This window comes from Protopterus annectens, chromosome 7.part0 (genome assembly GCF_019279795.1).
Source record: "Protopterus annectens isolate FY-2018-M chromosome 7.part0, PAN1.0, whole genome shotgun sequence".
NCBI classification, from domain to species: domain Eukaryota; kingdom Metazoa; phylum Chordata; order Ceratodontiformes; family Protopteridae; genus Protopterus; species Protopterus annectens.
This window is the reverse complement of record NC_056739.1, coordinates 1,254,660,553-1,254,688,516: the sequence shown is the minus strand read 5'-3', so window position 1 is coordinate 1,254,688,516 and position 27,964 is coordinate 1,254,660,553. Positions and strand designations below refer to the sequence as shown.

The 27,964-nt window shown below is 41.0% G+C and overlaps 2 protein-coding genes across 3 annotated transcripts in view; one reads left to right on the top strand and one right to left on the bottom strand.

The window, feature by feature from the left end:
* LCTL (lactase like) overlaps window positions 1–27,964 on the top strand; it is a 499,576-nt gene that overhangs the window by 409,951 nt on the left and 61,661 nt on the right. The gene's annotated exons all lie outside the window — the stretch shown is intronic.
* The window catches only part of ZWILCH (zwilch kinetochore protein), a 1,326,642-nt gene continuing 1,326,150 nt past the window's right edge, over window positions 27,473–27,964 (bottom strand). The window contains exon 19 of the mRNA XM_044077868.1: window positions 27,473–27,743. The gene's annotated coding sequence lies outside the window, so the exon portion shown is untranslated. The remainder of the gene's footprint in view (window positions 27,744–27,964) is intronic.

Here is a 27,964-nt window from a genome sequence, read left to right as displayed (position 1 = left end):
CTCTTGGACATCTGTATTTACCCCTCTGTGGTCTGTCAGTAGCTGGAAAGGACCAATTTTTTGTTGGCCAATTTCTGCTGAAGCGAGGGGGCTGTACCTGCAGAAAATCTTTGACTGTCTGCATAGATTTTGCCTTATAGACTCATAGATTAGTACTAGGCTAGCTGCTCTTTTGGGCCATTTGAAGCCTAGTCAATTACCCCATGTGAGAATCAAACCTTGCACCTTGTGTTTTTAAGGTAAACATCTTAACCATTATGTCATCCTCCCATTTTCTTTAAGACGACTTCTGCCTTAACTCCAAAAAGAAAATCCCATTGTAAGGGAGCATCTAGAAGCTCTGCTTTAACATGATCAGGCAGAGTTTGTTCCTTTAACCAAGCATGCCTAAGTATAACAGACCCAGTGACAGCTGCTCTGCAGCAATCAAACCCACATTGTAAAGTATGTTTGCCCACCTGTTCAGTTGCATGCAAGAGATCCTGGATTTCTTTCAATTCAGACTGCTGAGGGAGTGTGCTCATTTTTTGTTTTAACTGAGACATTAGAAATTGCTGATATTTTAGCATGAGGAATTGGCAATTTAGAGCCCTCATAGCTAGAGTGGCTGAGGTGTAAACCTTTTTCCCCCACCTGTCTAGTGCTCTGGAGTCCCTTTCAAAGGGTACAGGATTTTTTGCCATAGAAGCCTTAGCCCCTTTGGGACCCTGGGAGATGGTCTCTGGATCAGCAGCAGGGCTTTTATAAAGGAATTTGTGGGAATCAGGCACTCTATGGTATCTGTCAGGTTTGGCTGAAGCAGGAGGCTAAGAATCTGGGTTCAAACTGGATTCTAAGTAAACATCATCCACAATGTCGAAAACTGGGGGGATGGCAAGTGGTCTGTGCTAGGGGAGTAAAAGAAACTCTCTGAGCCTTTTCTTTGAGTCAGAGTAGTCCTGACCTTCCCAGTGAAAATGTTCCCTCATAGTGTGTAAAGTTTCCCCAAAGGAGTAATCTTCAGGAGGAGAAGCTGAGGGAATAGAATCCTCAGCATCAGAATCTTCATAAGGGGAGAAGGAGTAATCTTGGTCCTCAGAGGAGCCTGAGGAAATAGACACTTGTTCAGAGGAGGCATAATCTTCCTCTTGTCTAGGCCTTTTGTCAGGTGGGGGTTGGAAACCCCTGTTTAAAGAGATCAAATCTTCAGCCATTTTGAGCATCTGTTTCTTAGGCATGGGAACTTGAACTGGAGACTGAAGTGCAGTCTTTTTAGGTTTAATAGGAGTCTTAGTATACGTTTTTATGGTGAGCGTCGTCGGTCTGAAGACACCTTCAGAAACTGAAGGTGTTTCTGCAGTACCGACATCTTTATCAGCAGTGTCGTCGGTAGGGGCTAAACAAAATGGCTGCGTCGGCCTAGTACTTTCTGACAAGAGCTCCGAAATGGTCTCGGGTTCCAGATCTGCGGTAGTCAGGGGCTGCGGAGCCTCACTGAAGACCGGTGAACCAGAGACCGGACCAGCCGAGGCCTCGGAGTCTGGCTTGGGTCTAGGCTGCCTGTCCTTATCCTTGCGTTTTTTTGTGCACGCCGGTAGTCGGTTGCTCTGACGGCATAGTGTAGTTAAATATTCTACCGAAGTAGTGTCGTGCGAAGTCAAAGCGTCTTTTAATAGTACGCTTATTAAACCTAGCACAAAAACGACAACCAGTGATGTCGTGGTCTGGGCCTGGGCAAGGTATGCTGTAAGAATGAAAATACTTATGAGGTATTTGCTTCCCACAAGAAATACAATTGTTAACTTTTTCTGACATCGGTCTGAGGCAAGAAAAGTTTCCCCAACGAGGTACTTAGCTTTATTGAAGACTTCGGATCTGAAATTCGACTTCGAAAATCTCAGGAGTCGGCCAACCGGCACTTGCGATCTGCTTCGGGCACTGCACGGCAAGAAAAACTGAAGAAAATGGTGTCGGATGCATTATATATACCCCTGGCACACTGACGTCAGGGAAGAAGCGACAGCAACCGACGCCGGACCAAGACTTTGGAATTCCGGCCGACTGTGGGACCGCCTGATGACAGGATAACCCAAGTGTGATGACTGCAGCAGAGTAACACAATGAACAGCTGGGTTAGATGAGATCCCTTGTCCTGTGTGATTAAGTCCACTCAGAGGAAGATTTTGGTGATTACCCCTGGCCAGGTGAAGAGAACCAATGTTGAGTGGGATAAATGGGAGTTACCAAAGTTATTCCTCCTTGATCTTTAGTAAGACTCCAGTAAATCAGGGGAAGGGTGAAGCAAAGAGGAACATTCCAAATCCATATAAAAGAAAAGGCATACATTTTCTAGGTCTGACTGCACAGTCCTAATGCAGAATTCTGTAACTCTCTGCTGTGAATGACAACAGATTTACTTGGGAAGCACCCCATGGATAATGTACTAGAATACCTGTGGGTATAACATCCATTTGTGAGGGTCTGTCCTGGATTTGCTCAGTAACTCTTCAATACTGTTTTTCTCAGACAGGACATAGGTTGTCTGAAGGGAGAGATTGTGTTGAGTTGCCACCTCACAGGCAATCATGGCTAGTTTACATAGACGGTAAAGATCTGGTTCCCTCCTGTTTGTGTGTCACAACAACACTGTAGTGTTGTCTTGGACTTCACTGCTGAAGCAAGGATGTTGATGTTTTTATCAGGGTCGTCATTTCTTTGAGGATATGTTTTTTTTCCCCTGAAGTGGGGATCCACAATCCCGATTCCTGGAGACATCATTCCTCAGATAAAGTCTGAGGCCTCTGTTATTGATTGACTTGGAATGGGACAGGAAAGTGGGAGACCTGATTTAGGTGGATCTAGTTCCTTTTTAATGAAGCTCCGAACTGGAACAGAAAAATACAGAGGGTGCAAGTGTCAAGTTCAAAGATATTTAAGGAACTACTGAAACCTCCACATATAAAGTCTGGCTAAAGGAAACAGAATAGCTGATATCATGTAGCCTAGAATTCTGGGGAGCTCTATTACTATGGAAGTGAACTGGTTAATCAAGCCTAAAAACTGTAGATGGTAAAAATAAACTTTCTTTGAAGGAGGTAAATCATGAGAGATGTATCCAAGATGCATCCCAGAAATGTCAACCTGGGAAATGGAGAGGATTTGTCCAAGTTTAGTTTGAAACCTAGTTTTGGATCAGGTTAATTGTAAAAAGGAGAGATGCCCTAGTATCTTGAGCACACACTGCTAAGATGAGGAAACTGTCTAGATGGGAGTACAAGTCGATTCATCTGAGTCTACAGAAAGCAACCACTGGATCTAGGCATCATGTAAATACCTTTTGAGTTATGGAAAGTCCACAAAGTAAGGTGTATAAAATGAAAAAAAAAAAAAATAAATATATATATATATATATATATATATATATATATATATATATATATATATATAAGAAAACACTGAACATGACATCTCAGTTTACTATCAGTTTCGAAATGAACTCAGTCGACTGCACTTTTGTCGAACACGGAAATTCGAAAACGGTAACGTCGAACACCAAAAGCCAACCTAGGAACGGTTTTAACATGGGTCGAGACAGGTGTTCACTGCTATTGCCGAATTACAAACCTCTCCCCTATCTCGACCCATGTTAAAACCTATTCCTAGGTTGGCTTTTGGTGTTCGACATTACCGTTTTTGAATTTCTGTGTTCGACAAAAGTGCAGTCGACTGAGTTCAATTTGAAAATATGATAGTAAACAGACATCTCTATGTAATAAAATTTGGTAATATGCATCCTTGAGAACTAGAAGAAGGGAGCTAAGGAAAAGATGGATCTGAAGTGGTTGACTTCATTTGTTCATCAACCTGTGGGTTTCAGATCCAAAATGGCAGTTTCACCAGCATCAGATCCGAGCTCCAAGCTCTGCCCCTTACCCATACCACCACTGCACCTCCTTCCTTCCTTCCCCCAGATCTCATTTGCCATGGCTTCACCTACAATGTGATCCCTTGAGCTCCAGGCTGGTAGGATAGTTTTGGGTTTTTCTTCTGTGCGCGCGCTTAGTTTTTAGGTAAATCTTGTCCCCCTTCTTTCCTTAACCTCTCCATGCATTCTCCGTTTGAAAGACAAAAAAAAGTTTTAGAGTAGTGTGTGTTTGGTTAGTGTAGTTTAGTGCAGGCCTTCTTTCCCACCTCATATTTGAGTGTTGGGGTTGGGTTTTTTTTTTCTCCCTTTGTACCTTGTACCTTTGTGGTTGCAGGATGTCGGATCAACAGAAGTTGATCTTCAGAAAGTGCACAGAGTGTGGCCATAAGTTGTCACCAGCGGATGGCCACACACTGTGTGTTGTATGTTTGGTGGCAGCACACAACCTCTAACTACTCCATATGTGTGGGGTTTAACCCCAGGGCCCTGAAAGACCGCAGGGCCAAGCTGATTTTGAAAGGGTTTCTCCCTTCTACGGAGGCGGACGCCTCCTCGCCTACTGTTTCTGCAGCCACGGCTGTGATCACAACTACCTCAGCCATTGTCTTCACCTCCCTCCCAGGCCAGGACTCACCATCCTGACCACAGACCTGGGGAAAGGGAGTCTAGAAAACAGAGAGAAAGAAAAGGGAAGGTAGAGATCCCTCGAATGCTCCGATCTGGTGGGTACTCCTTCCAAACTACCTGCTTTTACCAGGCCAACTTCCCCTCAGGTCTGTTCCCAGTAGTTTTCTCCAGAGCCAGAGGAAGTTCGGCCTCCTTCTAGGGCCTCCATGCACCATCCTTCCCAGCCGGCGTCAGTGGCCTCTTCAAGGTCTACAAGAAGTTTATCAGAAGCAGATATGCATAGAATGATGCAAAGGATTATTTGCACCCAATTGCAGATGGGGGTCTTGCTGGCACCCTCTCCCTCTGGAGGGGGTAGCTCACTACCATTGTTTGCCCCTATTCCTCCTTCTCCGATCTGTCTCCCGGTATCGAAGTCCCTAGATCTGAGAGGTTCCAGAGTCAGGGGGGGCCAGCTCCGACTGTACCCTGCATCTCAATGCCAGCAGTTACCTTGAGTATGTCGGGTCTGACCAAGTCGGATCCGAACCCTCGGAGCCGTAGCCTGGGCATCGTATCAGAGGGGTTGGGTTTTTCTCCGTCGGCTCTGACCTTGTCAAGTCACGGACTACCCTTTGGGGTCTCAGCACCTTTGGGCTTGGCTCCGATCCCAGTGTCAGATCCGGGGAGAGTGTCCTCTTTCTGTGGAGGCTCGCTCTCCCTCGGCTTTCGACGTGGTGGGGAGGGTTCTCTCACATGGATCGAGGCCCCTGACCATTTCCTCAGAGTCCACCTCCAACCTCCTCTCTTCTGGGTGTGCCTTCTGCCATCCTACCCATGCAGGAACAGCCTGCACTCGACATGCCCCAAACTGTTCCCCTCGAGGTGCCACAGGCTGTTCGTGAGTCCTCTCCAGAGTCTCCCACCAAAGAAGCTCCTCACAAATGCAAGTGCAAGAGGAGGCACCTGGACTCCCTCGAGTTAATCATGGAGGATACCGACTTGGATGAAGGGGAAAGCTCCCCCAAGATCACCCCCCCCCAAGGATGTCTCCTTTGGAGACATCATGGAGATCCTGCTCCAGCGGGGGGCTTGGTCAGCCCCAAGCCTTCCTCAGATGAGTCAGTGTTTCTGAAGGCATTCGACATGGGCCCATCTACTTCTTGGGTGTCCCCCCATGGACCCCCTGGTGGACCTAATTACCACCAGGGTATGGAAAGAACCGGACACCATGGAGCCAATCCCAAAATGTCCAGATAAAATCTTGAGCCCCCCCAGTAGAAAGACCGAGCTGGAACAATGGGTCTCCAGTGGATGCCATGGTGGTTGCGGCTGCCACAAAGAAGGAACTGACTCAGGAGAGTTCAACGGTCCATCCTCCGGACCGAGAGTCCAGGACAAGGGACCGGTTGGGAAAGCGGACTTATGTTTCAGCCACCTTTTGTATAAGGGTTCTGAACTATATGGCCCATGTTACCAGACTACAGCGTGACCTGATCAAAGAGTTCACTGCATCTACCCCAGAGTCCATGTCGCCAAAGGATAAACGCACATTCTCTACGCGAATGGCAACTCAAAGCGGTTACAAACACGTCCAAAGTGATTCCTTTCTCATGCAACCGAAGGAGTGGCATGGGCGGCCGGGTCCGGTGTTGCTATGAGGCGACATGCCTGGCTCAGGCTATGTAAATTCGCAGAACCCTTCAAGGCTTCTTTTGCGAATGCTCCCTATGATGGCTCTTCCTTGTTTGGGAAGACTATCCGTGACACACTAGTCCACAGTGAGAAGGACGGGAAGATCTGCCGCCGGGATCCGCTTCTCTAACCCTCAAAGATCCTTCTCCAGGAATCAGCGGGGAGCAAAAGAAAATGTGGTTCTGGAAGTCTCAGTATTCCTGGGACACTCAGGACTCCTTTTACCGCAGAGGGGGACAAGGCAGACACCAGCCCAAAGGCGGGGGGGTCGGAAGAACTTTGGGTCTCGAGAACTGTTCTCGGACAGACCCACTCAGCAGCCCTGAGGGGCTGCCCGACTGCTCTGCTCTGGAGACAGTCGTGGCCATTTCTCTACGCACCTGATGGAGTGGGAGTCCGTGTCAACAGACAGTTGTGTGCTCCAAATAATATCCAGAGGTTACACGATTCCCTTTGTGACATGTCCCTCTCCCCCAAAACACTTCCTGGACATTCCACCCACGCAAAGGGAGGCAGCAGTCATCGAAGTAGAAAAGCTGCTAAGCAAACGGGCCATCCAGCCTGTCCCCCCAGATCAGTCCAGATCAGGCATCTATTCCAGGTTCTTTTTGGTGCCAAAAAAGACGGGGGACTCCAGGCCGATTCTCGACCTTTCCACTCAACCTGATAGTTGCCATAGAAAAGTTCCTGATGGTCAATTTACAATCCATCCTGCCTTACCTGCTGAAAAATGACTGGATGTGCTCTATAGACGTCAGGATACGTACTACCATATAAAGATGCACAGACACTCCAGGAGGTTTCTCTGCTTTTGGCTAGGGGCCAATCACAAGCAGTTCTGGGCCCTACCCTTCGGACTCACCACAGCCCCCAGGGTGTTCATCAAGGTTGTAGCAGCTCACCTGAGGCTTCAGGGCATACAGGTCTATCCGTACCTGGACGACTGGCTCCTTGCCGCTCCCACCAGGCATCTACTCTGTCAAGCCAGGGATTATTTCCAGAAGTTGCCAGACTTGCTGGGCATCACTATAAATATAGCCAAGTCCTCTCTAGAACCAGTTCAGGTCCTGGACTACATAGGGGTGAGGACAGAGACTTTGCAATCCAAAGTCTTTCCGACTCCAGAGCAGGTTCAGAGCCTTCATCTTCATATCCTCTCTATTCTTCAGTATCCCTTTCCCCCAGCTGCAGTGGTGTTGAGAGACCTAAGTTCCATGGCAGCCACTATCACTCTTCTTCCTTGTGCTCGTTCTTCACATGCAGGTTCTGCGATGGACGTTGGTGGTTCAGTGGTCCTTACTGGATCGGCCATTAACTCATCCGATTCGCATAAGCAAGGTGTGCAGATGTCCCTCCTCTGGTGGCTCCACTGGAAAAAGTAGAGGGACGGTCCTTTGTTGTAGCCCCTCCCCAAGCCACAGTGACCACAGACACCTCCCGACTAGGGTGGGGGGGTATTGTTTGGGCAGGACAGTAGAAGGTACATGGTCCCTAAACGAGACCAATCTGCATATCAATGTTCTGGAGATGAGGGCAGTCTTATTAGCTTTGCAGGTCCTTCTTTCTTCCTCTGGGAACTATTACAATTCAGACAACATATCCGTGGTCTGGTACATCAACAAACAGGGAGGAACCAGATCCTACCCACTTTGTCGAGAGGCCATGACAGTGTGGGAATGTGTGATCTCCACCAACCGTTTTCTGATAGCAACGCACATTCTAGGCTGGTCGAGCATACTAGCGGACAAACTGAGCAGAACTATCCTAATGTCTTAGGAGTGGTCTCTGAATCCTTATGTCGCGGAGCAGATCGTCCTCAAGTGGGGTCGGCCTTGCTGCGATCTCTACGCATCTCCTTCCAAAGCGAAGTGCAGCGAGTTATTCGCTCTGATCCCCCCACAGGGGAAATCCCTCAGAGACACTCTGGTCCATGCGTGGCCTCCTGGTTTTCTTTATGCATATCCTCCTTTACCCCTCATGATAAAGTTTCTACAAAAGGCTCATTGAAGAGTCATCCTCATTGCCCCATTCTGACCTCGCTAGATCTGGTTTCCCTGTCTGTGGTCTCATCTGGTAGCTCCTCCATGGATCCAATCCCAGATCTTATTTTGCACCCATCAGGGATTCCTCTTCCAGACCTGAGCAGTCTGAAGCTCACAGCCTGGCTGCTCCAGTTCCAGTGATTGCCAGGACTCACGGACTTTCTTCCCCCGTTAGATCTATTCTATTGGCAGCCCATAAGTCATCTACCAGAAACGTTTACTGTAGTAAATGGAAGCGCTTTACGATCTGGGCTTCCCAGAGGGATCTAGATCCTTTTACAGCTCCAGTGCCAGCGGTTCTTGAATTTTGAGCACACCTTTTCCGGCAGGGCACCAGCTCTTCTACGGTGAAAGTTCAACTGGCTGCCATTTCTAATTTTCATGCAGGATAAAACATGGGGTCCTTGGCTTCTTCCAGACTTGGCAAAACCTTCATTAAAAGGGACTTTCTTTTACAGCCTCTGGTTAAGGACCCCACTCCTCCTTGGACCTTACCTTAGTTTTACAGGTGTTAGTTGCTCCGCCGCCTCTGTGGATTTGAAATTTTTGTCTTGGAAAACAGCTTTCCTAGTGGCTATCACTTTGGCTAGAAGAGTGTCAGAACTTCAAGCATTATCTGTTAAATCCCCTTATATGTTTTTTCATAAAGACAGGGTCTCACTTTGGACTAATCCTTCCTTTTTGCCTAAAATGGCTTCAGAATCAAGCATCAATCAATATGCCTGTCTTTTTTTCCAAATTTTCAGAACAAGGGGGAATATAAATTACATTTGTTAGATGTACATAGGCAGTTACATTTCTACTTACACAAGACTAAGCCCTTTCACAAGTCTGCCCAAATGTTTGTGTCCTTCGCTAGACCTTTTCTAGGCAAACCAGTTTTTAAGGTGACAATTGCCAAGTGGATTTCCCTTTGCATTCTACAGGTTTACAAATATAAAGGTATGCCTATTCCGGGGAGGGTTCATGCCCATTCTAACAGGTCCATGGCTACGTCAGCTGCCTTTTGGTCCAGAGAATCCTTGGACGATATTTGTTCAGCAGCTACTTGGTCCTCATCTCATACTTTCATTTCTCATTATAAATTGGACATTGTTTCCAGAGGAAGAGCGTCCTTTGGCTCCACTGTGTTCTGGAATATCCTTCCATGAGGGCCTCCCAAGGTTATGGTAGCTGGGGACTCTTTCCCACAGGTTGATGACCAAATGAAGTCAACTACTTCAGATAAAGAAGTTATGTACTTACCATAATGTTCCATCTGAGTAGTTTAGACTTCATGTCATCAACCATCCCCTCCCTCCTTCTCCCTGGCCTTGTTATTAAGTTCATTCATCTGAAGTGACTAAGAGATAGTAACTTTGTGGCTCTCGTTTGTGGGCCAGTTTTTTTTTTTTTTTTTTGCTGATTGGGTTCATTTGTTAGGTAGCAAACTCGATCTGAGGGAAGGAAGGAGATGCAGTGGTATTATAGGTAAGGGGAGGAGCTTGGAGTTCGGATCTGATGCTGGTGAAAATGCCACCTCGGATCTGAAACCCACAGGTTGATGACAAATGAAGTCTAACTACTGAGATGGAATGTTGTGGTAAGTACATAACTTTTTAATGTCTTAAATCTTGCTAGGGCTATAAAGGTATTTAGAATGGAAAGATCCAAAAACGATCAAATTAATTATTTCTTTGGTACAAGAAAAATTTTACACAAAAACCTTTTCCCTGCTGAGTAGGAGCAGGTTTCTATAACACTGGAGATAACTGAAAATTTGAAGTATAAATATGTATGGATTCTTGAAGGAATATGGTTAATGATGGATGATGGACTCCACTGTCATTAGTACTCTTTTTAAATTATTCTTAGTACCCAAGAATTGGCTATTTCTTTTCAGAAGTGCAGGGAAAGAGACAGTCTGCGATCCTTAGGGGATGGCCACAATGGGGAGAGGAGGGAAGGGACAGAGTGCTTAGGCAGTTATGCACAATTTTTGAACCGCAAATAACCCTGAAGTTCATTCCCTTTCTTCTTGAGGTCCCCTTGCAATTTCTTTTTCTTACCACAGTTTTGTTTGACTTAAAAGGTTTCTTGAAAAGCGGTCCAGAGTGATTTTTTTTGTTATATTTAGGGACTGGTACAAAAAAGTGTTTTTACTCCCTTCATTAACTTATCTGCTTATTCTAAAAGCTTAAGAAGCTCAGCTGAGGAGCTATTTTATTTAACATTTAACTGGTAAAGTCAGACTTGGAACAAAGCCAATTTCAGCAGAGGCCCAGGGAAAAATGCTCCAGATGCATGTCTTTGTAACGTGGGAGGAAAACAGAGCACAGGGAGACAACCCACATGAACACAGGGAGGACATGCAGACTTCACACAGAAGGCACTAAAGCCAAGAATCGAACCAGAGAACCTCTTGCTATGAGGCGACAACGCTACCGCTGTACCATTGTGCCGTCCAACCAAAAGAATCTTTTTTTCTTTCAGGGAAGCATTCAGAATTTGGGAGGTTCTCTTGCGAAATGTCAACACTATAAATGCTGAGTGCTGACATGCTGAAATAAAGGGCTGAAAGCACGGGAGAAGAGTGAATCTTAAAGATCACTCTTCCCCTTAAAGCTTCTTTTTGCACCCCCCAATGTGGAGGCAAGTCCACCACACACCCCAAAACTTATCTACACCAAATTCAAGATCGACATACCTCAGAGAAATGGGAATATTCCAAGAAATGGCATCTAGGACGTGGTATATACAATGCTGACCTTTCAGTCATTCAGTCTCTATTTCAGGATTTGCTCTAGCTGGCACTGACAGTTCAAATGATTACCATTTGGGATTTGACATCCTCAGTGAGACTCTGTAACCCATGCCAGCCATACTTGTGCATTTCAGATCTTGCAGCAGTTGCTTGAGATACAGCATCTACAACATTATAGGATGGTTTGTACTCTGTGAAGCAAAAATAAAAGGTTTGCTTTGGAAGACTTCTTTGAACCTTATCAGGCAAGTTAGATGGTGGAATTGTCATATGCTTGGGGGATCAAACTTAAGGTCATAATACCATTTCTATGCTTCAGAAAATGTATTTAATGAGATCTTTCATTTTGGAAATTAGTGTCAGAAAATGAAATCTTCTCTACAGGAGAATCAGAAATATTCTTCTCTAGGCACTTCCAAGATGGCTGCACACAGAGTAACAGCTTCATTTCAGCTCTCTCACTGTGAAAAAAAACTCAGAACAGAGAGCCAGTAAATTTATCTTTCTGAGTAAATTTCAATTGGCTAGTAAGTGCACTGCCTGGACACCAACAAAGAAGAAATTCAGAGAACCTGAAAGAAAATCAATCATAAAAACTGAGAAAACACTGGCTGGGAAGAACCCTGCAACTATTCACCAAAAAGCAGTTCAAGCTCCAGCTTTGGTGCAAAACATGACTTCCAATAATCTAGAGGAACATTTAAGTCAGTTGTGCTCAGCAGATTAAAATGAAACACTGAAGGGATATGTCAACTCAAATAAAAGGCTGGAAAAAATGGAAGAAGCTTTAAACAAATATTCAGATGAGCTGATAAAACTGCAAATATCACAGGACAAATGAAGAAAAAGCTGGCTGAATATAAAACTGCTCAAGAAGAGATGTTTCAAAATAATGCTAGAATTAGAGGATAAAGCACATAGGGAAAACCTGAGATTTTTGGCTGTATTAGAAGGAATGAACAAACTGTATTAATTTTATAAAAGCACAAACAACTGGACTGATATTCCACAGCAGAAGGTGTTGATTGAAAGGGCACATGTGTATGCTTCAAACATGGCCATGAGAAAGCAGCTAAGGCCTTTAATAGTAAAGATGCACTCCTACCAGCAGAAAGAGTTGATTCCAACAAAACTGTGGCAGGAGGACAAAGTACTAAAAGTTGGAGACAGTAGAGCATTTGTGGAAAATGATTACTCACTGTCAAGTAGGCAGAAGAGGAGCAAATTTATTCCAGCAAGCAGGTAATGTCAAAACACATGAGTGTGATTCAAACTGCTGTAGCCGGTTATCTTCAGAATACTTTTCCCCTGGAGGATCAAAGTAATTTTTGATTCAGAACATGCTAAGTAGGAAATACAAATGTTTGTCCAACAAAAAGTGAGCTGTCAAACAGAAAGACATTCAACTTCATAGACTTCCGACAATAAAGCTTAGAGTGACTATGCCAGTGAAACATTTCCAGTGATTAAAGGAAATGTTTGAGAGACAGTAAAAGCACAGGAGTTGAATAGAAGAACCAGGAGTAAGTTGGAAATTACTCAGAGACTGGATTTGGGATACTAAAGTAAAGTACTAACTTTTTTCTTTCTTCTTTATCTTTAAGAAATACAGGCACTGCAATGTAAAAAGAAAAAAAACCCTGGACAAAAGAGCATGATACAAGTACAATTTATATGCCTTTTTTTTACTTTTTCATAGGGGAATGACTGGATTAAGGCCCTTGGCTTGATCTAACAAATTTTAAGTGGAAGCTAGTAAATAAAAGAACTCAATGCAATGAAAAGCTTTCATCTAGCAAATAAAGCTTACGCTGGAAAGGAACTGTGCATCTAGTTCTCATGTTTCTATAGAGATGAGCTAAAAAGGGCAATAAAACATAATACTTTCTTTTAACGGCTAGGAGATAAATGTTTTCTGGCAGGATTCAAGTTGTTTTCTACATCTGGGGGAGGAATAAGGATAAGACAGGGATTAGTGTAATTAGAAGCACAGGCTGTACCATGCATCTTAGCATGGATAACCTTCATTGTAGGCCAATATAAGCGTGTGAGTGTAGCTGTCAGCCTGGGACAGTTGCTCCTATTAGGAGGGTTAAACCTTATTATTTGAAAATTTACATAGTTTTATGTTTTAGTACCAAGAGGTTATAGGGGTGTTCTCAGGTGTATTTGTTTTTTGTTTGAGGGTTTTCATTAAAGCAAAAAGTCTTGTAAAATGTGACATAGGTTCAAATTGATATGACAAGAAACAATTGAATAAAAGATTAACCTGCCAAACATTACTGCATGCATGTAACACAAAAGCTGAAGCTAGACATTAAAAAAGCGGTTATACAAAACAGGTGGAGATAATTTATCATAATGACAACACTTTCGACATTGTCTTTAAATGTGAATGGTCTCAGAGATATATACAAAAAAGAAAGAGTAATGAGCTAGATTAAAAATCCAGAGTGCAAATAGCTATGCCAGAGGAGACACGGTTGAAAAGAAATGAGCATGTGAGTTGAATAAAGGATTTCAGGATGACTATTCAGGAGAATATCTGGGACAAAGGAAAAGGGGAGTACTTATATTAATTGAGAGAGGAGCTCCAATAGTGATAAAAGAGGGAAAAGGATAATAGTAGAATTGTAATAGTAAGAGGCTACCAGCAAGGGAGGAGGATTATGCTGGCATGCATTTATATTCCACCGAAAACTGCTGCAGTGGAGCTTAGGAAAATTCTGGGAGAAATAATAAGCTCTCAACAGGGCATATTATTTATAGGTGGGAACTAGAATTTGATTTGCAACAGTGAGGATGCATTTGTGGGGCCTAGAAGGGAAAATATAACAAGTAAAAGAGGGTAGATTTTTGAAGAAATGTATGAAAATATTTGGTATGGAAGATGTGAATTTGGTAGTAGGAGATCGGAGAAAATTTACATATTATTCTCCAAGATACAAAAACTGGGTTAGGCTAGACAGGAATTGTATTTCTCAGGAACGTGTATTTAATTGAAAGTTTTGATATGCATCCAATAACTATTTCAGATCACACGCCAATAACTAAAATAAAAATGAAAGATATTGAAATAAAAGGAGCGTCTCTCACCTATCTGTTAAATATGGAGGAATTTAAGGAATGAGTAGTGGAAATTATTCAGGAGCTATTAGTGAAGACAGATGTTTCTTCAGAAAATATAGCAAAGTTGTAGGAAAAATTAAATGGAATTTAAAAATTGGGTGGAAATAAAAGGAAAACAGAGATGGTTAAGAAGTAACAAGAATAATTCTCCATAAAAGCACAGTAGAAATAATGGAGTAGAAGAGGTTCCAATAAATCCAATGAAATCTACTGACACCCGAGGCAAATAAAAAATAATATAAAAACTAAACGCATTAACTGGTTCACCATGTTTTTCATCCTCATCACACTAGGACTTCTTCAGGTTACACAATAGACTGAATATCTCAACTGTGGTGTTTATGCACACTTAATTTACTAATCATCTAATATGAAAAAATAGTTTAAAGCTATATTATACATTAAAGGTATACACTATCATATATAACTGTATGTAAACTCACAATGTATATAACAATATATAAAATGTGTACTATATATTCTAAAACCATAAAATCGCAAATAAAAGTATTTTAAAACTACCTACTCAGAAGAATAATTTAGAGGGAATGACAAAAGTTAAAGTATTGCTGTCTGGGGGAATCTCACAGTACAAGAAGAGAGACAACTGCAGAGTACTAAAGAGAAAACAAGGGACTATATCTCAATAATACACATCAGTTTAGAAAGATAGCTGTTCAGCAACTGTTTTTGAAAATAATGCCAGAGCACAAAAGCTTTTAGCACAATGGCTCTGGCAACAGAAAAAAGAGAAGGTTGCTTAGGGAGCCTATAACAAAGAAAATAACCAGAGATCATGTAGAGTGATTAGAAATATTTCAGAAATTTTATGAAAATCTGTATAAAGCAGAGAAATATGGAAATCAACAACAAATACAAATGGAAATGTTTATGGAAGAACTAAATATGCCAAGGTTAGAGGTAAATGAGGCTCATTTGAGAACAGTTAGGATAGAAGGAGATTAGATAAAATTGGTAATGTATAACCATCTACAGGAAAGTCTTCAGGAATAAATGGTATTCCTGTGGAAGTCTGGGAGCTAGGAGGGAAGAAAGTGATAAAGATTTGGAAGGTTTTAACAATATTTTAAAAGGAGAAGCACCAAAATCCTGGAAGAAAGCTGTGGTGGCTGTAACACCTACAGATGGTAAAGACCCACCAGACACGGGTTCACACAGGCCCATTGTGATTCTAAACCATTATTATAAAGTTTTCATGTCTGTATGGGCTAAAAGAATGGCAAATGTGATGCCAAAATTGATAGATATGGATCAATGTGCTTTTGTGGAGGAAAAACAAACATTTGACAAAATTAACAGAACAATGATGAGAGGGAAGCAAAATGTAAGAAAATACTATTGTTATTAGCGGGCCTTGATGCAAAGAAAGTATTTGACAGAGTAAGATGTGATTATATGGGTAGGGAAATGGAAGCCTTTGCATTGCCTGATAAAATTATAAGGCTGATTAGTAGGATACATGTGGGACCAGAGGCAAAAATAAGTGTGTGTGGGGGGGGTCCTTTATGATAAGCATGATTTGAGCAGATGAACCACACAGGGCGTCCTGTCTTCCCTTTATGTGTGTTACATTTAAAACCACAGTCAAAGAAAATGAGGGACTCAGAAATTCAAGGATATAATTGGTATGGTAATCAAAACAAAGTTGGCTTTATTTAAAGATGACATTATTTTGTACCTGATAAAACCAGAAAAAGACATTTCAATGTTGCGCAACATTTTGAGACAGTTTCAAGTCTTTTTGGGATACATAATTAATCATAGGAAGTTAATACGCTAACGGCCCCAGAGCCCTTACAAGCCTAGCCAAGTTCAACCTGTATTCCCAAGGGTGTCTGGTTCAAGCAGACACTAAAAGTTAATGAAAATAAAACAAAAGTAATCATTGCAAACTATGCACCCTCACACAAATTGGTTCAGCAATACCCATATTTACTGGGACATGACAAAATGAAGTACTTAGGAATATAGGTTAAAAAGGATTCTGCTATGGCAGCTAAGGATATGTGGGAAGAGATTAAGCAAAAGATAATACAAAAACTGAGAAATTGGAAGCTCTGTTTTATAGATATGGACAGCAAGATACAAGAAGTGAAATGTTTTTATTCCTTTTAGTTTTATACACAGGTCAGGCATATTTTTAACCACAGAAGTTCCACAGAAGTTGTGGATAACATTTAATAAAGAGTTGAAGGATTTTATCTGGGAAAGGAAGAGGGCAAGATTCAAAGGGGATAAGTTGATCCTTTCAAGAACACCAAAAAGAGTCCAGCACTATTTGGGAGGTAGATAGAATCAGAGTTTAATGCGACTAAAACAACAAAAAACAGCATACCGGTTTCGGCAAAACGTACAGCCTTCTTCAGTGCATTAACTCACTTGAATCTATTACACATTTAAATAGTATTCCATTAAACCATACTGGAAGCTGATTGGTATATGCCAGAATTAACTTAATATATTAAGGCCGGGTTTAAACATAGCCCCTAGCCTGACAATCCCACCAGATTCCTTATTATTTAGTATAGAATGCCAACCTGCTTTGTTGGATTTATATCCTTGAATTTTGTTGATGATTGTGAATTGAAATTTAGCAGTGACATGGGTCATTGTATGTTTGTAAAGTGCATTGGAAATCCTTTTAGTTCTTATATCACTAAGGTGTTCACTAATCCTGTGTTTTTAATGGCCTGGATGATTGCCCTACATAGAAAGCAGAGCAAAAAATGGTGGCCAGATAAATGACCCAGGCACTTTACATACAATGACCCATGTCACTGCTAAATTTCAATTCACAATCATTGACAAAATTCAAAGCCATAAATCCAACAAAGCAGGCTGGCATTCTATACTAAATAATAAGGAATCTGGTTGGACTGTCAGGCTAGGGGCTCTGTTTAAGCCCGGCCTTAATGAATTAAGTTAATTCTGGCATATACCAATCAGCTTCCAGTATGGTTTAATGGAATACTATTTAAATGTGTAATAGATAAGGCTGTACATTTTGCCAAAACCGGTATGCTGTTTTTGTTGTTTTAGTCACATTAAACTCTGATTCTATCTACCTCCCGAATGGTGCTGGACTCTTTTTGGTGTTCTTGAATTGATTTGGTTTGGTCCGTGCACCCTGTCTCACTTGCGTGGGGTTGAGCAAAGATAAGCTGTTCCTTCCAATAGAACAAGATGGTTTGGGATTACCTGATTTGAAGTGGTATTTGAGAGCTACACAGATAAGGCTCCTATACATAGCACAAGCAGAAAACTATAATTCAAAGTGGAAAGGGATGATGATGAAATGGGGAGAGGGGGCTCAAGAAACAAGCAGACTGGGATTTTGGATGCAGATCCTTAGAGAGAATATGAATATAATATTCTGTATGGTTACTGATAATGTAGCAGAAAATATTCTAAGAACAAGTCAACATGGGAATGGAGAAAGGGTATTCTGCTGATAGCGAGACTGCAATTGGGGCACACAGAATAGGCAAGAGGGGGCTGGAATTTACTGGAGGAAACTGGCACAGAAATTAAGGGTACTGGGAGCAAATAATTAGAGAAGGAAAAGTAACAGAATGGGAAGATGTGAAAAAATCCTTTGGACTGCAGGCTAGACATTGCATTCCCTATGAAGGAGTGGTATCAAAGTAGAGACAAAAAGAAAGGGATTGAATGATTCTAAGTGAAAGACCAGCACTGGAAGAGGTTTTAATAGAATCTAGAAGTAAAGCTGTTGTTAAAAAGTATTAGTAGAGCATATAAAATATTGCATTATAACTATAGGAATCAATCAATTAGGTAGAGAGATTGGATAAACAGTTCACAAAGAAACAATGAGAGGATATATGTATAGCTGAAGAGTATGCAACAAAGTCTAGAAGATTTAGGATCTTTGCTTAGAAGTATTTGCACAGGCATTTTTATATTCCAAGCAGACGCCAAATCATTTTTTTCTCAGGTAGATTGCAAATGTTGGGAGGTGTGACGGGGAAGAAAGAGGTAATTTGGAAAAAAATTTGTTGAGAGTGTAATGAAGTAGCAGACTTTAAAAATTCCTTACATACTACTCTGCCAGAAATACTGGGCGAGCTAATTGGTGCAACTAAAGAAATTATTTTTGAGCTGTGATACATAATCAGAATTGCCTAGACATAGTAAGGCTTTTCCAAGTTTAATTCTGTTGGTTGCCACAAATACAATTACTAGAAAATGGAAAACAAAGTCTCAGCTAACTGTACTAGAAGTAGTGAATATTGTAACTGAGATAAGAACTGGAACTGGGATCTTTAGAAAATGTTAAGTGCAAATTACATAGAAAAAATGGGAATGTTGGGGAAATATATGAAGAATAATGTTTTGGAGGAGGGATGAGGTTTAAAGGAAGGCAGGAAATGAATGTGCTATGTAATATTTAACTGATAAATGATTGTACAGATTTTAAGTGATGTATATTTGCAACTGAATGTCAATATGGTATGTTTTCAGTTATATAAATGTATGATTGCCTATGTTATAAGTGATAATTCAATAAAAATGTTTCTTGTTAAAAATAAAAAAAAAAGGATTCTTATTTAATGAGTTATAATGAACAGAACAGAGCTGTAAGGAATAATCTAGACTCAGAAAGCAGCTCCACTTCAGGAGGAGAGAGAGACCTTTTTTCTCTTAGTGGAAACTGGAATAAAGGCATGTAATTATTTGAAAGCTCTAGAGACCCTGGGGAAAATTGAGCCATTCTTCTTAGACTCTCTCAAACAAGTTGGAGTTGAAAGGTGGGAAAGATGTGTAGTTTACTGAGAATTATTTTCTGGATTTCTCAAACCCAATAGTCTTAGGGGCATCAACATATGGATTTCTATGAGGGAGCCAAGATTTGAGGTATATTGTCAGTCCCTTCTGACAAAAGAAAGCTACATTCTCCCCTTTTTAGCTGATGCCTGATGTTTGGTCTGACTAGACCTTTAGTGGCTTCCCGAGAAGCACCACCAGAGGGGTCGGGAAGATGAAAATGATGGTCCAAAGACTCAGACTACCACAGTGGGTACATCAGCCCCAGACCAGGAAAAAGGTACACAGAAGAGTCCCCTTAGTGCCCTCCAACTTTTTTTCTCTTTTTCTTTGACTTAAGAGGGATGCCCATCAAAGAGTAAGTAGCCATGGATGCCCACGCCAGGAATGAGTCATTAGTTCACCAAAGGGAATTGAAGGCTTTTCTGCCTACTACAATTTTTTTTGGTTAAATGACAAACAGATGTCACACTAGTGCACACTGAGATTTGCAAAGAAAAAAATGCAGGTCATGTGGGAATCCTAATATGGGATCCATCTACCACATGTGCATTTCCATCTTCTGTCAGACAAAAGAAAAAAAATACAGTATTTTTCAGAGAAAAAAATAAAAAAAGGTCTCCTTAAGGAATACATTTCTGCCTACAAAGCTGAAATACAAGCCAATTACTGACACTAAGGACACAGTATAGATGAAATGTCTGACTGAACTCTTCACTTAAACATCCTCTTTACACAAGCATGCCATCGTGCTTCAATGGACTCGTACAGCAAGTGAGGAAGGCACACAAAAGTCTGGACATCCAATATTCTTGGCAGCATATGTCCTGTATAGCTTTTTTGTTTCTGCAACAGTGACTTATGAGTGTTCTGGGTGTTTTTGGAATCTGGAGTTTATAGCCCAATCTTGCTACCTGTAATGCTCACTTGTCTTAGTTTTTCACACTGTTCTGCAAAGAGTTAAAGCTTTCCTCCTATTTTCTTGAGGAGAGTTGGGGTAGGATTTCTTGGGATGGGGCAGACGTGTTTAGAAGAGTCAAAGCTGCTCTCTGTTGGGGCACAGAGTCTGAAACACACCCATTAGGTCTATTTCTGTAATTAGTTTACCAAATTTTAGCAAAGCTGAATTTTTACCTTTTTTGTGATATTCCTTTGCTTGGAAGGAACAGGCCAGCTTTTACTTGGGTAGTTTTTGAGATATTTGGGTGGTGGTGAGTAAAAAAGGTCTTTAATACACTGCAGTTCGTTGCATGTCCTATAAGGGCGCAAAGGGACATCTAAGAATTCTACACTGACATGCTCTGATAGGGAATGGTGCTTCAGCCAAGCACATCTCCTGACAATAGGCTTCATTAGCAGCTGCTCTGCATGCATCTACTGCATCACAGCCACACTTCATGGAGTGCCTAGCAACTTAGAAGCATAAATCCAATATCTTTTTTTTTTTTTTTTAAGGCTACTGTCCTGTATCCCTTCTGCTTTCAACTGCTCATAGACAGATGTCTGGTATTTGGGCTTGTGAAACTGGAAGCTTAAGAGTCCCAGTGGCCATCATAATTAAGGTGCACATTTTCTTGCCAAAATGGTCAAAGAGCCTACCCACTCTCTCATTTGGTAAGGGATTTCTGGATGCATCCCCACTATATCCCTTGCTACAATCCACAGCACCACTACTGGATCCCTCACTGGATTCTTGTACACGGGTTTGTGGAATTCATAGACACTAGTGAGGTAATATGGCTTCTTACAGGCAGGGAGTTATGAGTCTGGTTGCAAGGATATATCAAACAAAAACATCACTGACAACTTCAAGAACTGAAAGCATGACCAGAATTCTAGGTACTGTGAGGCCCAGTTGTTTGTATCCTACCTAAGCCTGGGAAAACAACTCTCAACTGCAGAATTCCTTTATTCAGTGAATGGTAACAGAAAGCAGCAGTGAACTGATCAGTATAAGGTAGCTCCTCTGCCTCAGAGTCAGAAGAATCTGTGCCTTCTAGGGAAAGAGCTCTCTTTTTCTCTTAGCAGATGGAATTCCCGGAGCAGAGTTTTTTTCAGGTGCATGCAACCCTGTGCCTGTTTGAGATGGTTCTTTGAGCTGACCTGGGAGTATTGGGCTATAGGCACAGACAGCTGTATCTGGGGCAAACCAACCTTTGGTCATTTGAGCTTAGGTGGCTTGAACCTCCTTTCTAGTGTGAAGACTAAATGAAAGGCCTCAAGCCATGGGGTGGGCAAATGTAACTTGAATCTGGTCCCCTTCAACATCTTCTTTCACCAAAATGTGAAAGATGGCGCCCTCACCATTAGTCACCAACAGGGAGACTGGGGCATGGGAAGTAGCTCCAGGCCAACTAAAAAGGTAGTTTCAGCTCATGAGGATGTGGACAGGGCTGAAGGCATGGAAGTTTCCAGAGCAGTTGCTCCAATTCTGTTGGCATAATGGTTAAGGTGATAACCTCACAGACACAAGGTATACAGCTGGATTCTCTATAGAATCACTGATCAAACAAGGAGAGATGTACGTTTCTCAGATTCCAAGCTAGGCAGACTTGTATTAGATTCATTAAACTATTTATGAGAAGCACTTCTCCAGGACCTGAATGTAAAAAGGAAGGGAAGCAAAGCTTGTTTTAACAGCTGATGCACCAGTTGTGGCAAGTTATACCATACTACTGCAGACCCTACACAGACAAAACATACACTAGGTGTATCACTTAACACTGGGTAACACAATCTCTTGACTAGCACCAGGAGAAGACTTGACGTCAGGCAGGAGAGAGAAATATGCAAAATACCAAAGAAAAGAATAGTTGGTGGAATTTCCAAAAAATGTAGGCAACTCAAGCTTTAGCTGTTCAACATATCTCTTTTTGTGGACAAAAAAATCTAAAGAACTCCAGGTAAAATATTGCTCTAGTAAATTTAAAGTCTCATTAAATGAGACATCCTTTGTTGATGAACCAGAAAAAAAGTGATTACTCATCCCAAGAGTCAATACTCCAAGGTAGGAAGTAATCTGGTTGGAAAATCTCAAGGACTCCATCCATATGTCCCAACCGTCCCGAATAACTCAGTTTTTACCGAGTTTTGGGGTCCAAATACTGGGGTGCCACGATTCCCGAGTAGCACCCCTCCATTTCCGACTTTTCCCAGCTTTAGTTTTTATTTTTAATTTTCCCTCCGTGTTTTATGTTGAGCTGACGTCATCGCATGCGTGATGTCAGCTCCGTCATGGCTATCAGCCTGTCGGAATTGAGCTTAAAGGCTCCAAGGGCACATTTCCGGTGATCTGCATCTGCGAGTGTGAGCGGTTTATTTAAACGAGCGCTCTGACGGTTCGTTAAGTAAGTGTTTTTATGCGGTCAGAAACACAGTAGTAACAATGCTCTGCCGAGTCATTTTGCCCTGTAATCGTGCATAATCTGCATTGTGTTTTTCTACTTTTCCCTTATTTCTCTATTGTAAGTTCATATTTGAGTAACAGGGAAAGAACAGTGAGAAATACTTTGCACACTTTATAATATTATTTCCCCCTATGGCCTATGTGCTATTTACCTGAAAGTGCTCCGGTGAGCAGGAAATACAACCTAACTATATTATCTAGTCATTCCTTGGATAACTGACTAATTGTTTTCTGGATTCATGCCTTCATCAAACGAGCGCGCTTTGGAAGGAAGGAATGGAATATCGAATTCTGGCAGATTTGGAAGTGTTTTCTGGCTTCATCAAATGAGTGTGCTTTGGAAGGAAGGAATAGGATTTCGCAGGTCAGAAATAATTATTTCTAAATTCTGGCAGATTTTTTTTTTTGTGTGTGTTTATGTGTGTGTGTGAAAAACATCATGGAAAATGAAGACTAAGTGAAGCAACAATGACCTTTAATGGAAAAGAGCTCAAGAGCTAAAAATCTTTGTTTCATTACACTGTCTATTTTATAGGATATTACTGGTGCTATGTGTTTAACACAGAGATGATAGCGGGCAATACATTTGTGTTCATTAAACTGGTATATAAACTAAATGGGCATACCAGTTTTCCCCTTTCTAGTTCATTACATGATCTGTGAATTACTTAAGTAGTGCCCATATACTACATCTATGGTCTTCAAATGATACTAACACTGAGCTAAAAGGTAAGTGCTATAATGTTTTATTAACTGTGCTACAGAAAATTAAATTAGCTGAATTAAGCTATTACAGCTTTATGCAAGTCTTAAGCTATTTATCCTTATGGAATATGGCAAAGCATTTTAATGGTAATCATTTTAGATAATTAAAATAATATTTTCAGGTGTCATACTGGACCATGTAAAATGAGTTTATTCTAAATATACTGGGTTGCTAGTTATCAAAAATAGCATCTTCCTTACATGCAATCTGGTATGTAACTTAAAAGAAATTTATTTAAAAGTGTACCTATCTACAGCTCCATGCAAAATTATTTGCTTTTTTCTGTTTACAAAGGAGTTGTTAACAAATACTGGGTATGTACACAATCTGTGTGTGCTTTTTTTCTGTTTACAAAGTTAACAAATACCAGGTATGTAGTGTGTGTGTGTGTGTGAGAGAGAGAGAGGAGAGTGAGTGAGATACACCTGGTGGCTACAGGTACTCAGGCTCAAACCCTGTACCTTTGCTACAGGGTAAGTTCCTAGCCACCACCACTTGTGAGTTTGCCCAGGTTTTTTGTGCTAAGAGGTTGAGAGCTGTGCTGAAAAATGAAAATGTGTCCCTGGTTTTTGACCCTTTGCCCCCCCCCCCCCAAAAAAAATGAAATTGAAAATAAGTGCGAGAAGCTGTGCAAGATGCCTATGGCTTACACTACTGTTCTATTTATAGTGTGGGTGTGGAAGTACTTAAGTTATGATGGAAATGTTCTGAATTGGGCAGTTTGGTCATTATTGGTTCATGCATTTTGTTTCATTGCCTGCAGTACAGCCTACTGGAAAAATGTTCAAACAAATTTAAAATGCGCTCTAACAAGTGTGTTATATTATACAAGGTCATAAGGTCAAGGAATATAATTTAATAAAGTCAGGAAGGTGCATCAAAGAAAAGAGCACATGTATGTTTCTTGTTTTGTATGCAAGGGGCCAATGATTTGAAAACAGCCCAAAGGTAATCTTTATCCACCACTGGCCAGATGCATTTTCTTTGGATGTGGTGTGTTTCAATGCTGTTTCAATGAATGCGAGTTTCAAGGGCAGAGAAGTTTTAATGCCAAGTTTATTTTCATTGTGAGACAGTATTGCTTTGTTTACCAGATGTCTACTATTGTTGTGCATTGTTGTGCTGTAAAATGTAAAGATAAAATCCAAATCATTGTAGAAGTAAAGCAGTATGCACACATTAGTGTTTATGGTAAATGGGGTGAAATAGCCAGGTAATGGGACATTGGAATGGCTGCAGGCTGGCAGGGGGACTCTGATGTCATATTTTGGCCGTCTGTTCTTCAGTTTGTGTTTGAAAGTTGGTATCCCACAATTCCGTTGGAGTGGGTGGGGTTACATAATTATGTATGCAAATTAGATGTTAATCAGCATACAGATTTGTACCTATTTTTCATGGGCTCTGTCCAGATTTATTATGTTTCCAGGTTGAGAGGTACGACTCCATCTTCCTGAATAAGATGGAAAAAAAAGAATAGGAGCCTTTTAGTAGTACTTTGGAGAAAACTTACAAGGGATGTCAAAACATGAGTAGCATTTTGCAATAAAGCAACATTCTCACAAGAAAATTTAGATTCATTTATACAATAGGAGTAAAACTGGATGTGTGGAGACTATCAGTTACCCACTATTCCCTTACCAATATAAGACTCACATATTCAGTTTAGGATTTGTCTGTCACCAGTCTCATACTGACCCAAAAGTCTCAGCAGTACCTGATAAATCATCTAGTAAAAGAAATGGCAGAAATTATTTTGGACCACTAGCTGTGGTGGAAGACAAGCATCACACATCACTTTACCATTTTAGGCAGAGGTCTGACCCAGCTTTGCTTCTTCTACAACAACCCTAGTGGAGACAATGAGGTTCTTAGAACAAAGGAACTAAAGCAAAACAACAGTCTTCATGCTCTATCAAATGTATGGGTGTCTCAGTCACAAATATTTGACTTGGGGCATTCCTGATCTCAACTCTATAAATTTTTATTTTTAACTTTGTGAGAAGAATCCCTGATTTTCTTTCTTCCACTAAATATTAATACTAACTTCTTACAAACACCACAACATTAAGACATGTGGAGGAGTACTGACAGACCTAACAGCAGCAAGTAATTTTGTCTTAGAATGTAATCAGTAAAAGCATAAAACTATAAAAATATTATCTATGTAGTAAAAATAAACTGATAAATCAATAACACCAAGGCAGTGGTACTGGAGCAACTAAGGAACTATTAAAGCACAACAGAACAATCTTTCACTTCAGCTGGCAAAAAGGTGAGTAAGATGCCAGATTGTACACACTAACTCATTACATTCGAGTGACACCTCCAGGTGCATCTGCAGTTAACTCCTACTGATGCCTCTAGGTGTCAACTATTGCTTGTTCATATTTGTATCAATAATTCCGAAACCATGCTATGTACAAGGTTTTAAAATATTTTATCTTAAATCTTACACAATGGCAAACAATTACATTAATAGTTGACCTCTGTTTAGTACAGGTAAAGAGTTAACTTTTTTCATGATATTAATTTATATAGATATAATTTTCACATTTTTCTAAATATCTCAACAACCAAGTGACAAAGGCAGAACTCCTTAGGCCCAAAATGAAAGCTCTCAGCTAAATGAATAAAATGCTGCTGACAGTATGTGCATATTTTGAGTGGTTGCTGAGCTATTATAAACATAATAGTTACTGTGAATTATAAAATTCAGTTTTAGTTACTGTGAATTATAAAATTCAGTTTAAGACCTAGAACCTAAAGAATACTACCACTATAAATATAATTTGTACTAAAGGGTTTGCCATTTATATTTCTTTCATAGCCCCTATGGCTCCAGAGATATGAACATTTGTTTGAAATGTGAGGACATAATTTGATTCTGTCAAAAGGTTTAGGCTCCGCCAGTTGGAAGTTACAGTCCAAACTTCCTGAGCTCCATTGGGGTGAATGAGCAGCTGTGCTACCTCTAAAGACATAGCTCAAGAGTGCTTTCTAAGGGTGTTCCCTTCCAGGAACAAAGCTCAAGGCAGAGGACCTATGTCTGCTTCTATCTAAAGCTCAAGTCATAGTTTTAATTTCCGCAGCAATTCTCCTTATGATGAACATACAAGTTATTACCAAAGGAAATGGAACACAGGCCCTAGCGTGAATACACACAACAGTGCAAACACAAACCAAATGAGTATGGTGCTGAGCAAAACAAACATACATTGCTGATAAACAAGTGGACAAGAAGGGCTTACATTTTCTAGATAGAAGATGAGCCAGCACAGCTATTCCAAAGGCACGCCTGTATGTATGTATCCTGTTAATGTACTTACATCAACTCCTGCTGCAAAGTGACCCCAGCTCCATGGCAGAATAAGACCACCTGGTTAAGAAAGAGTTCAATCATACACAGCTAGCACTCAGTCAATCTGATAAACATGCAATAAGGCCGAGAATATCCCATACAGCCATCCTGTATATAATGTCTCATTGTGGAATTGCAAGATGAGTTACAATGCAAATAGATTATATATTGCCATTTTAACACATGCTGAGTAAAACTATCCAAATATACCAGATGGCCTATATGTTACAACTTGGCAGAAATACAGCACAAAACGGCAGAACCCTCCCCTTCCCTGCTTCTCTCAATAAGTAAGATACACAGCCAGAGATGACAAATACTGTAGTGCTGACAGTCAGCAAACTGATGGGATGTGAATATAGTGAAGTATACCCCACTACATCTTTCAAAAAGTCATGCCTATTGACCAGTTATGGGACTTTATACCAATCAAGATGACAGATACCATGCCGGGTAGGCAGGTAGTATGCAGCCTATGCTATGTCAGATGTTACCGCAGAACTGCAATGGGAAACATCAATACACACATGGTATGAGAGACTCTCATATTCAGGTTAGGATTTGTCTGTCACCAATCAGCTGAGTGGGAGGCACAATATTTAAAATATATTCATGCACAACCTACTACTTCTACAAGTGAGGTGGTTAGTACACATGCAGTGTTTCAGTCAGTTGAACAAGGATAATGTCAATAAGCACTCAAAAACAATATGCATAGCTGGCTCTGGCATAACACTGAGTGCAACAGTTGGGGTGTGTGTGGCAGTTTGAGATCTTTGATGAAAACCTGCCATACTTAGAGAGCTTTCAGAAATGCAGTGCCACCAACCACAGAGGCCCCTCAAAGAAAAATCTGTAAATTCTGTATAAAAATTAAATGAGTGCTGTTCTACAGCTCTTAAAATGATACATGTGCACACTATAGTAAACACAAGAAGACTTCTGGATTTCAGTTGGGAATCCCTACTGACAATATTAATTTTTCATAGATGTCTGTACAACCGTAAAATAATCAAATATAGAAAACAATTTTATTCTGACTTACAAAAAACAGATAAAAACTGGCAAGAGAGACACTGCTTTAAAATGAGCAGCAGGAAACAATGACCAGAAATATCTTGATCAAAGCCATCATCATTATTCTCTCCTGGTCTAAGTTCAGCAAACATAAATAACTGAATGGCCACTCATCCGAAAATTCTGGCTCTATGCATGAGCTGAAAAAGTTGAAAGTCCTTGCATGCTACTGTGATTCTTCATTTTCTTTTTTTCCACTATCATCACGAGTCTGCAAAAAGCAAATATGGTTTTCACTTGACTGTATGACACTGCACTTAAGAAGGATAGCAGAATATGGTGAAATAGCTGTGTAATGACAAAGTATATTTCTTAAATGTGTGTAATTTATTTACCAAAACAGTAAATCTTTGAGGTCATTGCAACAACAACTCAACATCTAGACTTGCTTGTGGACTTCCAAGATGGCGGCACACTAAACAGGTTGATTTG